Raw genomic sequence first — 9,774 nt, forward strand, 5'->3', positions numbered from 1 at the left:
TCAGTAAATAGAGCTAATTTTTTATTTCCTCTGTTGCTCTCTGCTTGTGTTCTATGTAACAGATGTTCAAGCTGAGTAAAGTTATTGGAATTAGAATGCAAGTTAAAAAAATATTATTATATATCATTTTATTATGATATTAACATGACTTAGCTTAGCTTGGCAAAACATAGCTTGTAGAAATGTCCTCCAAAGAACCTCTTTTTTTACTTTTAAGTTAATGTACTGATTCAACTTCTTTAAAGTTGAATCAGTACATCAACTTTTGCCAGAGTATTTTTTTAAGTATCTGTGCTTTTAGTTCAGTGATCAATGTGTGTACTTTCCAAATACCTCTTTTGCTTTAATCTAGTTTATACTTAATACATCAGTTTAATCTCTGAACATCCCTCACATTGCCAGTGACCTGTTTAGGCTTAAGGGTAGGGTGAGGTTCACATCAAACCCTTTACATGGAATTTTTCTAGTTAAGTGGCTTACTCTAACACCACCCTGGAGTCATTCACAGGTGACCTGGTGGATGTTGAAAATTACATATCTGGATGTTGGAATTGTTTATTATGAATGCACAAAGTCCATTCCTATAGTAGAAGTAGAAAAGGACAATAATAACTGCACAGTGTGAGTGTGTTTATGTACAGTGCGAAGGCGGATGAGTTGTTACTTCCGCCGATGCTCCAGGCTATGTGCGTTTGCAAGCATGCATGTCCCCAGATTATGCCAATTCTGCCTGTTTGGGAGTATCGTGTCAGCATATGGGCATGTGTATGAGCCCACAACAAGTCAAGGTGTGGTGCTGACAGATAAGGAAGGTAAAATCTGAAGAGTTTTCCAGATGACTGCACTTACTGATGGCTCAGACTGATATAATGGTATAATGACCAGACTGAATGGGTCAGTAAACATGTGGCATTGTATACAGTTATGGAGAATGCCACACAACACCCCCATGCAAGGCCTGAGTGTTAAATAATCCAGACTAAAATCTGCGGAAATATCTGGTGCTGTTGTAGCTTTCTTCTGACCATTCTGGCATTTTAGGCATCCGTCAGATGAAAAATATGATGATAATATTGTCCTCACTGTTCTGGGTCGGTGCTAGTAGGTCAGTCTGTAACTCAATATTACTTACACTGTTTTTACTGTCAGCAATAAAATAAAATAAAATAAAATAAACTGCTTGCTAACAACTTCGCAATGAAAGCAGTTTACTTGAAATAAAAGTTATATGTGTTTCCAGTATGAACACAAAGCCTGTGAGATACTGCATCCAGAATACACAGCTACTCTGATATAAAACTGCTTCTTACCCTTTACAGTAAACATGCAAAGTGCTTAAAAAGCCAGCGTCGCAGGAATTTTCCAACTTCAGAAAAGTGTAAACTGGCAATTAAGAATTGAACCTTTTGTGTCAAGTCTGGGCCAGCCGCTGTGAGTGTGCGTACATGTGTGTCTGCATGAGGAAGCGCTGCGGATGAGGCTCTGTCAGCAGGCAGGATTAGACGCAGAGCAGCTCCAACAAGAAGAACCTTTTCAGTCCTTCTCTTCAAAGAACCTCAAGTGAGGCGTGTACGCACACACAGCAAACCTTCCTGCACCGTTTGACACTCTGTACGAGCAAATCAGTGTTCACACTGGGCACAGCACACCTGTTGGCATGTGTGTGTGTGTGTGTGTGTGGTGTTTGTGTCTGTGTAAGCCCTCCTCCAGCAGCAGGGTTTTAGTGAGTACTTTTAGAGATCAGAGGTTTCTCAGGGCGATAATACAGCAAACTCCACTCCTTCCCTCCCAACCAAACCAAACCAAATACACCTGAAAACACTTGCACACAGGTGTGGTGTGTGTGTGGCAGGGGGGGGTGGCAGGTAAAGAGGAGGGGAAGGGGTGTGAAGGGGAGGGGAAAGTGAATGCACAATCATTTGCTCTCATATGAAAACAAACACACACTACCCCTCGCTCTCATATCTCATATTCTCTCTCTTTCTCTCTTTCACACACACACATACACAAAGACACACACACACACACACACACATATACACCACAAACACACACACACATTGATCCAGGGCTGGCAGGCAAAGGATTACAGCTCTGTGGTGCAGCTTAGCTTCGATGTGAAATGTGAGGAGGCCTTGGACTGAACTTTAAGACTAATTCAATAATTACAGCTGTTATGAGCAAGAAAATCAGCCAGCCTTTCTCTCTGCCTCTGTACCTGTCTGTCTGAGGAACATGTCTAACAGCTCGTCTGTCCTCTCTTTTCCTTTCAGATCTACATGCTAAACTATCTCTCTTGTCTTTCTCTTCCTGTACCTCTCCTACATACCTATCAATTTTGTCCTTCTCTAAATGTTACCTCCTTATTTATGTACAACTCCATTCCAAAAAAGTTGAGAATGCAATGATTTACAAATCTCAAAAACTTCATATCTTATTCACAATAGAACATAGAAAACACATCAAATGTTTGAACTGAGGAAAAGTACCATTTTAAGAATGATATTCACTCATTTTGAAATTGATGGCAGCAACATATCTGAAAAAACTGGAGCAACAAAAGGCTGAAAAAGTGAGCAGTGCTAAAAGGAAACAGCTGGAGGAACATTTTGCAGCTAATTCAGTTAATTGGCAACAGGTCAGTAACATGATTGGGTATAAAAAGAGCATCTTAGAGAGGAAGAGTTTCTCCGAAGTAAGACGGGCAGAGGGTCACCAATCTGCAGAAACTGTCAACGAATGTAGAACAATTCAGAATAATGTTCTTCAACATAAAACTGAATATCTCATCATCTGCAGTTCACAGTTTTATCAACAGGCTCTGAGAACCTGTGTGCAAGAGGGACAAGGCTGAAAATCAGTATTGGATGTCCATGATCTTCAGGCCCTCAGGCAGCACTGCATTAAAAAACAAGCTTGATTCTGTCATGGAAATCACTGCATGAGCCCAGGAATACTTCCAGAAATCACTGTTTGTGAGCACAGTTCACTGTGCCACAAATGCAGGTTAAAGCACCATCATTCAATGAAGAAGCCACATGTAAACATGACCAGAAATGCTGCCTTCTACTTCGGGCCAAAGCTCATTTAAAATGGACTGAGGCAAAGTGGAAAACTGTTCTGTGGTCAGATGACTCGAAATTGTTTTAAAAAGACGGTCCCTCTCTGGAGAGAGCAAAATCTGGCTGGTAGGCTGGTGGTGAGCTTTGATTTCTTTTTTTTTTTTTTTTTGCTGCTGCAAAAAGGCTCCAGCTGTTTCTATGTGCTGTGAGCAGGAACACAAAGGCATGCACCATAGTTCAGGTGAAGGTGATTTCAGGTGCTTCATGCCGTTGCAATAGTGCATTATGTTAGATGGTGAAATTGCTTCCAGGAGGAAGCAGGAATTCTGGGAAGCTCATAATAGTTCACAAGGAGATGACCTTGATGTGAGGACTGGCAGAAATTAAATCACACGTGTTTTGTTTTCTATGGGCGGAGTCGCTTCCTATCGTTATACCTTCCTAGCTCACCTGTCTGTCAGCTCTACCCGCTGCCCCAGTGCCCCGTGTATCACAGTTTCTGATCTACCTGGCATGTTTGTACCTGGGCACCCCTGCACCAGTCTCACCCACCTGTCTTCTTCTACCACCATAACTATCTGACTTACTTTCCACTTTTAAACCTGCCTGTTTGATCAACCAGTCTATCCAGACTGTCTGCCTGTCTAGGAAAATGCCTGTCTGCTTTTTAATCCTGTCTCTCTCCCTAACCTGTTTTTTTTCCCATCAGAATTTTGTCGTACCGGCTCACAAAAGAACAAACGCTGGTTGGGCAGAGAGTGAGAGTAGCTAGTGAGCTATAGGGAGAGTGTTACCTGCCATGATACTGCAGATAGCAGTACTACATGCTCTATGGCCAACTCTCTCACTCTCTTGCGTGTGTGTGCTTGTGTAAGCATATATATATGTGTGTGTGCACTCTGGTTGTATCAGGTCACACAGGGTTAGTGCTTGGCTGCTACAAACCTGGCCTGCACTGTAGTTGCTGTGGCAACATAATTACGTAGAACATGTTGAAGGTTTTTAAGCTCCACGCCCCCTTCGGACCTCACCTGGTTCAATACTTGGACAAAGTTTGAACACAGATCTGTGAGGGACCAGGTTCAAATGACATTTATTTATAGGTCTAATGATCCAGTTTACCACACACAATACACTCACACAAGATACATGACAATCAAGGGAAGCCTTTCTGAAAATGACTAATGGCTTGCCTAACCTTATCTGAAAGGTCACCCACTGTGTGATCAGTCTCAAGTTTGTTAACTAAAGCATGCAGCTCTTTTGTAATCATAAATTGCAGGCATTTTTGTCACAGCTATAGATCTGCCACCAAAAAGAAAACAACAAAATGTCAAGAAACACTACATTTCACTCAGTAGTAATGATATAAATGGTTGCAGTGTAACACTGCATAAAATTTGTCACAGATAAAAAGGACAGGACAGGATATGAATGCAAATAAATAATTAACACATTGGCTGTTTAAACCTTGAGAATTTTAGAGGTGCAACACCATTCATGACGGCAGTTGCAGACGTTTCAGCACAGATTTGCTGTTAACATTTTGTGGTTTCCAACCTAAAACTAACTCTGACCCTAATATTCTGTCGGATTCTCGGAAGAGGCCTCTAATGTTCAAAAGGACAGTTCTTTCAAAAGATTTTGAGGTTAAGCTGTAAAAACATACATACAGATAGATAGATAGATAGATAGATAGATAGATAGATAGATAGATAGATAGATAGATAGATAGATAGATAGATAGATAGATAGATAGATAGATAGATAGATAGATAGATAGATAGATAGATAGATAGATAGATAATTTATTGATCCCAAAAGAGAAATTATTGTGCTACAGCAGCAGGAAAACCACGCAGTTAGTTAAAGAAGAGTAATAGTAAGACTGACGTTGTGAAAGAGAGTTTGCAAATTGCATTAATAAATAATATGTACACTATGAATCTGAGAAGACAACTGCAAGAAGGAATAATACAGAAATTTGTGTGTGGAATCTAACAGGTGTGTTCACCTGTCACAGAAAGAAGAGTGATTATACACTTTTATAGAGAATAGTAGGAAGTGTTCTTTATGGCAGTGGGGTTGTGTTTGGATTAGATATGATTGTGTGTATTAGCATAGTACAGAAGCTGAATTTAATCTAAAGGGTTTTTTTTTTTGTAATCTGTAGTCTAATTCAGTGTCCATAATTATATACAGATCTGTGTTTACTGCTGGGATAATAAACATAAGACTTTATAGATCAGTGCAAAACAAAACACAGTCATAGGTCTCTGACACTATGTTACTGGGTCCCAGTTTGTTTGAATGAAAAATGCTTCAAGGACAAACAAAACACACTGGCAGCAGTCAGAAAAAAGAAGAAGTGCCACAGTGCAAGAAAGTGTGAGTATAAACTTCACAAAAGACCTTCAGCTATAGAGATCAGCTGGTCCGCATCGATATCTGCAATCATGCCTGCATACAGTATTCCACTATGCTCCGAAACAATTGTTAGTAGAACCTGAACTGAGGTCATGGAAAACCCAGTACATAAACAACAGCAAAAGTATAATTCAGCTGACACTGTCTGTGTTATTACAGCAGTGTGGTCTGTGCATACGTGTTTATGTAAGTGATTTCATGCAAGTGTGGTTGGGTGTGTGTACATGCATTGCCCGATTCTATGTTCAGGGCAGTGCGTGTGGTTGATATATATGTGTGCGTGCGTGCGTGCGTGCGTGCGTGCGTGCATGTGTGTGTGTGTGCATGAAATCAGATGAGCTCATTGTAGCACTATGAATGGTAATCATACAGCCTCCTCTCAGCAGCCGTGTGTAACCTACTGAAACCCAAACAAGAGATGAAGTGTGATAGTACACACGGACCTCACACACACACACACACACACACACACACACACACACACACACACACAACACACACACACACACACACACACACACACACACTCACACACACACACACACACACACACACAGTAGCTATGATAGGAGATGCAGAGCTATTGTGGAACTTGAACCCTCATGTTTCACTGCCAGGTGATCTCATGTTTTGGCCCAAATAAGAGCAAGAGAGAGAGAGACCGAGAGAGAGAGAGGGAGAGAGAGGGAGGGAGAGAGAGGGAGGGAAGCAGGTTGAGGGGATGAACAAGGACAGTAATAAATACAGGAGCAGTGATACAGTAATCTTATATCTGTTCCTGCTCTTCTGTGTCTTCACAAGATTCAGTTACCATGTGTGTCACTGCACAAATAGTAAATACTAGGAAGAAATATATAATTTCCACTTCCACTGGTGTATACAGCACATAAATAAGTTAAATACTCTATGCCATACCAAATTGCAATACCACTGTTCCCTGTATGTTAGCTGACTATCCCAGTGGTTGGTTTTTTTGCTCATCTGGCTGAAGGACCGATGAGCTCATGTCTTGGCTAGGCATCCGTTGGTCTGTCTGTCTGTCTGTCCATCTGTCCATAATTCAAAAGAATTGCTACTCCTCCCAGAGTATTGTTCAGATTTGAATGAAACTGGCACACAATGATCACCTAAAAGGCCTTCAACCAAACTGTGCTCAAGGTTTTGGTCAAGGTCATGTTGATGTTTTATGGGCACTTTTTGTGCGTTCACTTGTTCTCATTCTTTTTATGGACATGCCGTCATAATAAACCTATACACTTAAACACTGAAACGCCAGAGTATTGTTTTGAACTTCGGTCAAAACATTTTGGTGGCTCGCAGCTCACTAATCACTTAAAAGAAGGAGCAGGAAGTTAGATTTTTAACACTGTCTCAAGACATTAAAACACTCTTTGCTGGAATATTTTGTCTTTCGCATGGATAGTGTTCGACACTTTAATTTGGTGGCGAACAAGGTTATCCTGGATATAACTGTTTGCTTTTGTAGCTTTTTAGCTTGTTAGCTATTTTGACTTCTTAGTAGATTTTAATTCCCAGTTTGTGCTATAGAGCCAAGAAATGATAAGAAAAAGCATCACTTTCTGTACTTCATGAGGTGGATGAGCCGCTACGTCATTGATTTTCTGGTTTCTATGTGACTCCCTTGTTGGCCTGGTTTGCTCTTTTCTGTGTACACACAATATGGCTGTTGTTCTTACAACCAACATTGTTCTCATTATTAAGAATCTGAACAGAAGTACAAAAAAGTGTTAAACCTACAATAAATAACCTTTTGCCCTCTAATGATTCCAAACAGTATCACAGCAGACGTTGTTGCAAAGACACAAATGTCGTGCCACATTGTGTAACTTTCCTGTTTTCTATGTACCCTAGCATCCACCATCCACAGAGCGCACAAAGTGATGAACACAGAAGAAACAACTGTTAATTCAATTCAATTCAATTCAATTTTATTTATATAGCGCCAAATCACAACAAACTGTCGCCTCAAGGCACTTTGTATTGTGGGTAAAGACCCTACAATAATACAGAGAAAACCCAACAGTCAAAACGACCCCCTATGAGCAAGCACTTGGCGACAGTGGAAAGGAAAAACTCCCTTTTAACAGGAAGAAACCTCCAGCAGAACCAGGCTCAGGGAGGGGCAGTCATCTGCCGCGACCGGTTGGGCTGAGGGGAGAGAAAGACATGCTGTGGAAGAGAGCCAGAGATTAATATCAATTAATGATTAAATGCAGAGTGGAGTATAAACAAAGTAAATAAGGTGAATGAGAAACAGTGCATTATGTGAACCCCCCAGCAGACTAGGCCTATAGCAGCATAACTAAGGGATGGTTCAGGGTCACCTGATCCAGCCCTAACTATAAGCTTTATCATAAAGGAAAGTTTTAAGCCTAATCTTAAAAATAGAGAGGGTGTCTGTCTCCCGAATCCAAGCTGGAAGCTGGTTCCACAGAAGAGGCGCCTGAAAGCTGAAGGCTCTGCCTCCCATTCTACTCTTAAGTATCCTAGGAACCACAAGTAAGCCAGCAGTCTGAGAGCGAAGTGCTCTGTTGGGGTGATATGGTACTATGAGGTCTTTGAGATAAGATGGTGCCTGATTATTCAAGACCTTGTATGTGAGGAGAAGAATTTTAAATTCTATTCTAGATTTAACAGGGAGCCAATGAAGAGAAGCCAATATGGGAGAAATATGCTCTCTCTTTCTAGTCCCTGTCAGTACTCTAGCTGCAGCATTTTGGATCAGCTGAAGGCTTTTCAGGGAGCTTTTAGGACAGCCTGATAATAATGAATTACAATAATCCAGCCTAGAAGTAATAAATGCATGAATGAGCTTTTCAGCATCACTCTGAGAAAGGATGTTTCTATTTTTAGAAATGTTGCGCAAATGCAAAAAAGCGGTCATACATATTTGTTTAATATGTGCATTGAAGGACATATCCTGGTCAAAAATGACTCCAAGATTTCTCACAGTGTTACTGGAGGCCAAAGTAATGCCATCCAGAGTAAGTATCTGGTTAGACACCATGTTTCTAAGATTTGTGGGGCCGAGAACAAGAATTTCAGTTTTATCTGAATTTAGAAGCAGGAAATTAGAGGTCATCCAGGCCTTAATATCTTTAAGACATTCCTGCAGTTTAACTAATTGATGTGTGTCATCTGGCTTCATTGATAGGTAAAGCTGAGTATCATCTGCATAACAATGAAAATTGATGCAGTGCTTTCTAATAATACTGCCTAAGGGAAGCATGTATAATGTAAATAAAATTGGTCCTAGCACAGAACCCTGTGGAACTCCATAATTAACCTTAGTGTGTGAAGAAGACTCCCCATTTACATGAACAAATTGGAGTCTATGAGATAAATATGATTCAAACCACTGCAGTGCAGTACCTTTAATACCTATAGCAAGCTCTAATCTCTGTAATAAAATGTTATGGTCAACAGTATCAAAAGCTGCACTGAGGTCCAACAGGACAAGAACAGAGATGAGTCCACTGTCAGAGGCTGTAAGAAGATCATTTGTAACCTTCACTAATGCTGTTTCTGTACTGTGATGAATTCTGAAACCTGACTGAAACTCTTCAAATAAACCGTTCCTCTGCAGATGATCAGTTAGCTGTTTTACAACTACTCTTTCAAGAGTCTTTGAGAGAAAAGGAAGGTTGGAGATTGGCCTATAATTAGCTAAGACAGCTGGGTCAAGTGATGGCTTTTTAAGTAGAGGTTTAATTACAGCCACCTTGAAGGTCTGTGGTACATAGCCAACTAATAAAGACTGATTGATCATTTTTAAGATTGAAGCATCAATAATTGGAAAGACTTCTTTGAACAGTCTAGTAGGAATGGGATCTAACAAACATGTTGCTGGTTTGGAGGAAGTAACTATTGAAGTTAACTCTGAAAGATCAACTGGAGCAAAAGAGTCTAAACAAATACCAGCAGTGCTGAAAGCAGCCGAAAATGAAGAATAATCTTTGAGATGGTTATGAATAATTTTTTCTCTAATGTCTAAAATTTTATTTGTAAAGAAATCCATGAAGTCACTACTAGTTAACGTGAAAGGAATACTCGGCTCTACAGAGCTCTGACTCTTTGTCAGCCTGGCTACAGTGCTGAAAAGAAACCTGGGGTTGTTCTTATTTTCTTCAATTAATGATGAATAGTAAGATGTCCTAGCTTTACGGAGGGCTTTTTTATAGAGCAACAAACTCTTTTTCCAGGCTAAATGAGCATCTTCTAATTTAGTGAGACGCCATTCCCTCTCCAGCTTTCGGGTTATCTG

The sequence above is a fragment of the Archocentrus centrarchus genome, chromosome 4 (assembly GCF_007364275.1).
Source record: "Archocentrus centrarchus isolate MPI-CPG fArcCen1 chromosome 4, fArcCen1, whole genome shotgun sequence".
Classification (NCBI taxonomy): Eukaryota; Metazoa; Chordata; class Actinopteri; order Cichliformes; family Cichlidae; genus Archocentrus; species Archocentrus centrarchus.